The sequence below is a fragment of the Plodia interpunctella genome, chromosome 5 (assembly GCF_027563975.2).
Source record: "Plodia interpunctella isolate USDA-ARS_2022_Savannah chromosome 5, ilPloInte3.2, whole genome shotgun sequence".
Taxonomy (NCBI): Eukaryota; Metazoa; Arthropoda; class Insecta; order Lepidoptera; family Pyralidae; genus Plodia; species Plodia interpunctella.
Window position 1 is genome coordinate 1,197,819 of NC_071298.1, and position 8,545 is coordinate 1,206,363.

The window sequence follows — 8,545 nt, forward strand, 5'->3', positions numbered from 1 at the left end:
TTGGTAAAGTGTAATTTGCAATCACGTAGAATTAGTTTTTTTTTTTCTTTTGTATTGTTAACGTTTGGAACGTTTTAACGTAAGATTGTTCTATTGTAACAAACAATGTAGCATTTTTTACAAAAATATTTTTTGGCCTTCATCTAAATTTTTTGAAAATTATAGTATTTTTTGTAGCCTATCGGTTACTAAAACATGCTATAATTTTCTCATAGTTTAATAAATTGTAAAAATACCTAAATACAATTGATAACGCTATGTAGCTAAATATTGCTTCTAATTATAAAATATAAATTTGTCTTTTTTGAATCGTTGATTTGTTTTTTTTAATTTCTATGTACACACGAAATTTCTTTTTATTGACAAGTTTGAAGTCGCAATACTCGAAAGTAATTCCGTAAAAACCACTTAAAGTATAAATTAATTATGACTTAATAAGCGAGGAGAGGACGCAGAATTGCATTTAACTTCAATTTGTTGAAGACAAAGCTTTCTTTATGCGCGGATTTCTGTCGAAGTTTTTGTTTGTAAAACTTTTTATGTATACAATAAAAAAGTTATAATATAGATTTACAAATAGAAAACTGCAAAAAACATTCCTCAACATGTATTTCTTCTTCTTTCTTATTCATGTCTCGTATTGTTCCATTGTTATCCCAACACGCCTCTACTAGTAATTAGCATTTTAGATGCGTTTAGGCTCATCATCATATCGAGTGTGTTATTACTAACACTGGTGTCAGATCTTATCGCCATCTAGTCGTATACATACTTGTAAACTAAACTGTCCACCAGTGTGCAGGTTTCCTCACGATGTTTTCCTTCAACGAAAACTACTATACATGAGTCAGATTGGTATACGAACTCATGTGGCACGAGTAGAATACGAACCTGAGACCTTTCGATCCACAATATCTAGGCTGACAATTTCTAATATGTTAAAGAGTCCAGTCTCATGTAACGTCCAGTCCCCATATTATTTAGTCTCTCGGAATGACCAATATCTATAAATGTCCAGCCAAAGGTACAACTTCTCTTGATCATATTACGTCTTAAAGTAGGTCGGATGTCAATACAAAATTAATCACACGAATCGACTTTTGACTTCTTCAAGTGTCTTCAATTCGTTGTATTGTAACTCCTATTGTATTGTATAATTTTATCCAGGCACAACATAAATGCCTTTAAGCAGAATATAGATGCAAATCTAAAAATTAAAACACTTAATTTTATTAATAAATTACCTAATTGTGAATAAAACTTGAGTCTTCCACTAGTATTTTGAAATGTGCAACAATTTTTATTTTATTTGAATCAGAAATGTTCACAGTATTCATTAGAGTGGCTAAAGGCCAGTCGTGCATTGAATCAGTGTGATTGGAAAGCGTAAACGTTTCTTTGGCGGTTCCATCTGCTATGCGCCGAAACACGCTTACAGCGCTTAACTAGTTGAATTTAAACTTTGTTTACCGAATCAAATAATTAAAATTAAGAATATTAAATAGTATGGACAAATCACACTAATAGGGTTCGCCCTAAAGCCAGGAGACTTGTATTATGGGGCAACTCAAGGACACAATATTTTATAACATACCTATATATTATATGGAGATAACTAGAGGCGCTGTCAAAGCTAAACCCACCTGAACAGTCATGATTTCTTACTACAGCCCTGTTTGCTTGCCGTTGAGCGGTGGTGGTGCAATGGTCAATACCGACTTTACATAAATACAATATCGGTATAGTATGTATAAATAAATAAATATATTAGGACAAATCACACAGATTGAGCTAGCCCCAAAGTAAGTTCGAGACTTGTGTTATGGGATACTAACTCAACGATACTATATTTTATAACAAATACATATATAGATAAACATCCAAGACCCGGGACAGTCAGAAAAAGATCATTTTCCATCATGACCCGATCGGGGATCGAACCCGGGACCTCTCGGTTCAGTGGCAAGAACTACCATTGCGCCACCGAGGTCGTCAAATATCAATAATCAATGTATGTGTCTACTAGTCGCGTTAGACAGTCGTAAAAAGTCATCTCCGATGCCTTTTAGCTTGAATAAAACCTGATACCATTGTTAGAAATTAACCCACTTGAAAAGAAAGAATCAGGGGAAAAAATCAAAGTTATTTGTATTATGATTACAAGTGTATTATGATTAACGAAATGACAGAGAAAGTCATTCCTGAAATGAATGAATTTATCCCGACATCCATTAGGTGATCCACGGTAATCTCTTTGACAGGGATAATCCGAAACGGACTGCGGCTTATAAACCATGTGTTTGGTATTTAGTAGCTTTTTCTCTTATATTAATTGAATAAATATATATAGACAAATCACATAGATTAACCGCTAAGTAAGTTCTAGACTTGTGTTATGAGATACTCAGTTCACGCATTCGCGTCCTCAGGACGCATGGATTTTCATGCGGTTGTCACTATCTATTGGTGACAACCGCATGAAAATCCATGCAGTAGCTATTGAGTTCATCGCGAACAGACAGACGCGGCAAAGGACTTTATTTTATAATATGTAAGAAATACATTATGCTCTTTTTGGTGCAGTATACACCACACCTCTCTATATTTGGTTATTTCATGGTCTCGATACGACAACATACAAAATTTACGCGGGCGAAGCCGCGGGCATAAGCTAGTACATATATAAATAAATATCCAAGACCCAAGGCAAAATGAAAAACTTCATTTTCCATCTTGAGCAGACCGGGGATCGAAGCCGGGATCTCCAGTGTAGCTGTCATATGTTGAAACAATCTTGATTGAGCATATATAAAGGTATCGACAACCTCTGTAGCGTAGTGGTAAGGTTCTTGCCACTGAACCGACAGGTCCCGGGTTCGATCCCCGGTCGGGTCATAATGGAAAATGATCTTTTTCTGTTTGGCCCGGGTCTTGGATGTTTATCAATATATGTATTTATTATAAAATATAGTATCGTTGAGTTAGTATCCCATAATACAAGTTTCGAACTTACTTTGGGGCTAGCTCAATCTGTGTGATTTGTCCTAATATATTTATTTATTTATTCTATTTTTATTGCTTTGTGATTTTGACGATTCGAAGTAGCAAGCGGTCGTTCATTAATAAAAAAATAAATTAAAAATGTAAAACCCTCGACTTCGAAGTTGTTTGCAATCTCCCATATAGTAGAAAATGAATGCTGATGGTTTCCACACATTTTCCAAACATAGTTAAGAACACTCTTGAATTCTCTTTATTATATATAGCATATAATTACAAAAACTAATACACAGTAGTAAACAGTACGTATATACGTATAATACATACATACATACATACAAAAAAACTGTAATGTGAGCTGTGTCTGTACTAAGGAGTATTATTGCAGTCAATGCGTGACAATAAAATCAAATCTGTTCAGTAAACCGTTGAAAAATTTCCACGTCGGGAGCCATTACTGGGCGCGCCTTACGGTGATGCATATCACAATAATACATTGTCATCCAAATTAAACGTGTTTACAAAATTTCAGCTCAATCGGTTAAAGATATCTGCTTCAAAATTATGTTACCGAAAAATACATACATTGCAAGTTAAAAAAGGAGGCTTTTTGTTAAAACGAACACAGGGAAAAAATTTCATCCATCACAACATCAGCTTATCAGCTAAAACTGTCTTCACTGTCTCATTTCCAAAACGCGTCGACAAAGTCTGAACGTTTCGCTTCTAAAACAAAAAATTTAAACAACCACTTAGCCACTACAAAAGGGAAAAAATTGGAGCGGTTAATACCACTTTGCACTCACGAATACGATTTTCGCTCAAAAAAAAAAAAAAGCAATTTCAGGAAAAATCCTTTTAAACGTAAATAACTCTTGAAATGGGGATGAAGACGTCGCGTCGCGATGAACAATGAGTGTTTTAGACGAAGGAAACAATTTTTGTACTTAAACGTTTTGGGAGTTTTTTTACGTTGGAAGTTTTCTCATTCATATATACATACAAGGTTACTGGTATCAAACGCAAAACCTCCTAAAGACTACTTGGGTACATCAAAACAAGCAACTTTTATTCTACGACTTTTCGTGATTTGTAGTATTTTTTTTATATAAAAAAATATACAATGTAATTTGCGATTCTACACATCTTAACTCTATGTAATAGCCAAGCAACACGAGACAGTACAGTAGCGTTATGTAGCAGAATCAAACATAGAGTTAACGTTTATAGAATCAACATTATAACTAAAAAATGTTTTTTTTTTATTTATTACGTTTAGACAAAAGTCGTAGAAAAAAAGATGTGAGTCTCTATATACCTTATGCGCCTTTGGAAGGTTATGCGTTAGATACCAGTAGCCTTGTATATAAACTTTATTTAAAAAAAATACAATTAGAGGTTATTAATGTTACAAATCTTTTCATTCATGTCCTAGGTACCTAACCTTAAATTATATATTTTTTTAATAATATACATTCAAAACTGAGTTTAAATCTTTAAAATTATTAATAGCTGAGTACAATAGCTATGCCCCATTGCTCAGTCACGCTCCGTCGTTTTGACGTCCGTCGACTGCCAACGTGGAAATTGTACGAAGTCGAAGAACGAAAGATACGAATACGAAGCCAGCACCACATGCCGACGCGAATGCGTGAACATTGCATAGTTAGCATGTGTGATTTTATTTACCGCAATAAAAAACCAGCAATGTAATCCGCCAAAGTCTGGCAAACTGTTCGACGACAGTGTGGAGACGACATTTAGATAACAACGGACCAACAATGCTTATACTTGGTCATCTTAAACTTTCTAACAAATGCCATCTAGCGAAGGTAGGAAGTAAAGCATAATAGAATGAAGGTATTCAGGTTGTTTTCTGAATACTTCATATTTCCACGCAATCCGGTTAGATGGCGCTATAACGAAGTAGCAAGTGACGTCACTAGGAGACGATGCTTTTTTATTTGATCTTTGAAAAAAGCGAGTTAAAATATCTATTTTAACTTAAAAAAGTTTATTAAAATTACTTTAACTACGAATATATTTTTTATGTGACAAGAATAATTACTTGTTTTCAAAAGTTTTTATGTATTATGCAATGAACCTATGTATATCTGTACGTATGTATGTCGAGGGAATTCCGAAACGGTTAGTAGCCAACGGTCATGAAAGTTTACACATGGCTCAAGTTTCGATGGCAATACATTATTTGCATTATTTTCCTAAGCTGATGGTGAACAAGGAACGACCCTCAACGCGGGAACCCTTCAACGGTTATTGCACTGATGTGAGTTTGTGTCATGCGTTGATTGAAATAAAATCTCTCTGAAGACAATATAAGCTTGTATTCAAAATTTTTTTTTTATAAACACAAATAATTTTTAAATGAACCAGCTTTTGCCCACGGCTTTGCCCATGCTAATTTGAAACAAACATGAATGCGGAAACATATACATTATATAAATAAATATCCAATACCCAAGACAAAAAAGTGAAAAAGTTCATTTTCCATCTCGAGCTTACCGGGGATCGAACCCGGGACCTCCAGTGTGGCAGTCCGGCGTGATGACCATGGGGCATGGCAAGAGATTTGCGAACTTTTTTATCAAAGCTGTTTAACAGATTCAATAGTATCGCTGTGTTGTAACTACCTTCGATTGAAATTTCGAATTTCATTACGGAGCGATCGTCCGATAAACGTTTGTGACGTTGATAAAACGTACACATTAATCGAACTGCGAACTACAATATCCGGTATATTACCTCCGGTGAAGTATCGCGGACATCGAGTCTGATCGGGCTAATCTGTTTGGGACTCTCCCTGAATCTTTTAGTCTTTTTTGTATACTTAATTTTTGTTTTATAAGTCGGAAAATATTCTCTGACGATCGATAATTAGTATTATTATCATCATGTAATTTATGAGCGAGGCTCTTGTCTGTGGAGTTCCTTCCATTGTTCTCTCTCCAAAGCCGATTCCTTCAATTCTTGATACGACACGACACCAACTTTTTGATTTATTCGTCTGGTCGTAACTATATCTTGGTTTTCCTGGGCGCCTTCGTAATATTATTTAAATGAAAATTATCTGATAGGACGTAAACAACGTTAGAAAAGTCACTAATGCGTTATTGACCTGAGTGATAGATTTTTTTGTTAGAATACCCATTGCAAATGGTTAATTCATACTATTATTATAAAGAGGTAAGCGTTTGTGAGTTTGTATGCTTGAGGCGGGTAATCTACGAAACTACCTAACCGATTTCAAAAATTCTTTCACCATTAAAGGTACATTATCCAAGATTGCTATAGGCTATATTTAATCTCAAAATTCCCACGAGATCGAAGCCCCGGGCAACATCTAGTTTTAAGATATTTACGATTGATTTAAATTGTCTTTAAACGAATGCGAAAGATATATGAGCCTACATTAATTTAGTTTTCTTATGCTATGTTTCATTTGAGCCTGTTGTAGAAATTTAAAACTAATCATTACTTCTAATTGGCGGTAGGTATCTCTATTTTATGTAAGTATTAAAAAAATATATTTAGGTCATATTGTTGACGACCTCGGTGGCGCTGTGGTAAAGTTCTTGTCACTGAACCGAGAGGTCCCGGGTTCGATCCCCGGTCGGATCATGATGGAAAACGATATTTTTCTGATTGGCCCGGGTCTTGGATGTTTATCTATATATGTATTTGTTATAAAATATAGTATCGTTGAGTTAGTATCCCATAACACAAGTCTCGAACTTACTTTGGGGCTAGCTCAATATGTGTGGTTTGTCCTCATTTATTTATTGTCGTAGATATTAATTATTGATACCTAAATTTTAAACTAAAGACCTCTAAGCCTATAATGGTTTCTCAAAATGCAAGAGAATCGTTCAACCATTTTATAAAAATTTCATAAACCAGCCAGCCAGCCAGCCAACCAACCAACCAGCAAAGCTGCAAAACACAGAAAGCGCAAGTCATCTATCGAAAATGAATCAGTTTTTCAAGAACCCCTATTCATACAACATAATAGTTTTGGAAGCAATTGAAGTGGTCCCATTTGTAAAGAACTAATGTGTGATCGCGGCCTTTGTCACAGAATAATAAAATGTATACAAGTTACAGAGGGTCAAAGCTAAATGAAATCATATAAAATCGAAATTACATTGTTATTATGTACTTTTGTCAATGAGGATTTATAAGTTTCTTGATTCTGCATGATATTAGAATTTTAAATAATTAAATAGGTACCGACAGCCAATATACTAAAGTTCTTATCCTTTCCTTATCCTCGCATATTAAAAAAAAATCCTTTGCGTCTATCTCTCTGCCTGTTCGCGATAAACTGCACGGATTTTCATGTGGTTTTCAGCAATAGATAGAGCGATTCCTGAGGAAGGTTTATGATTTATTAAGTTTATACAAAGCCGGTATACTATAAATTACAATTATAACAGTCGTTGAAAATCAAAGCGAATGTTTTGAAGTAGCCGTATCCCTTATATACGGATGGAAACACGCTAAAAATTGTGAATAATCGCAAGTAGTAGTTATCACTCTATTGAAAGTACCCCTCATGGGGTTCGATCACCAATCACACCTTTACTTGGAGTGGTTTCCCGACCTTAGTTCAACGATAAAACCCTTTTACGAGACTTAAATCGATTTGGACTACGATTAAACAGTCTTGAGAATTGCGATTACTTTGATACGGCTTTGTTTTAAGTTCACATAAAGAATAATGGGTTGTTAACTAACAGATGGGAGTTTTCTTGATCGTTCCATTTATAGTGCGATTGAGTGTAATGACCACCTCGGTGGCACAGTGGTAAAGTGCTTGCCTCTAAACCGAGAGGTCCCGGGTTCGATCCCCAGTCGGGTCATGATGGAAGATGATATTTTTCTGATTGGCCCGGGTCTTCGATGTTTATCTATACATGTATAGGTTATAAAATATAGTATCGTTGAGTTAGTATCCCATAAAACAAGTCTCGAACTTACTTTGGAGCCAACTCAATCTGTGTGATTTGTTCTAATATATTTATTTATTTAATTAATGAGTACTACCTATTTCAAAAATGTATTGGATAGATTATAGATGTATTTATCCCTATTCACAAGTAGATAGGTCTACCAATATCGGGGATGTTTAAAATGTGTAATAGTTTAAAGTAAAAAGTGTAGCTCCCAAAAAGCATTACAAAAAATATCACTATAAAGTGTCTAAAGAGTGTCAGTAATAAAAGAGGATTTTATTTAGTAAAAGTATTTTGGAGGATTTTATTTACTAAGTAAGTAGTAAGGGAGTGTTAAGTGTTAACCCCAAATAAGTTGGTCATTATTTCTTATGATCGAGTGTGTTATTCCTAAAACTGGTGTCAGATTTTATTCAAGTTGCCTAAAGGCATGTGACATGACTTTTACGTCAGCCATCTAGTGGCAAGTAGTCGCGTACATACTAGCGAATTAAAATGTCCACGTTTTCTCACGATGTTTTCCTTCAACGGAAGCAAGAGACGTGGTCTATGAAAACTACTATACATGAGTC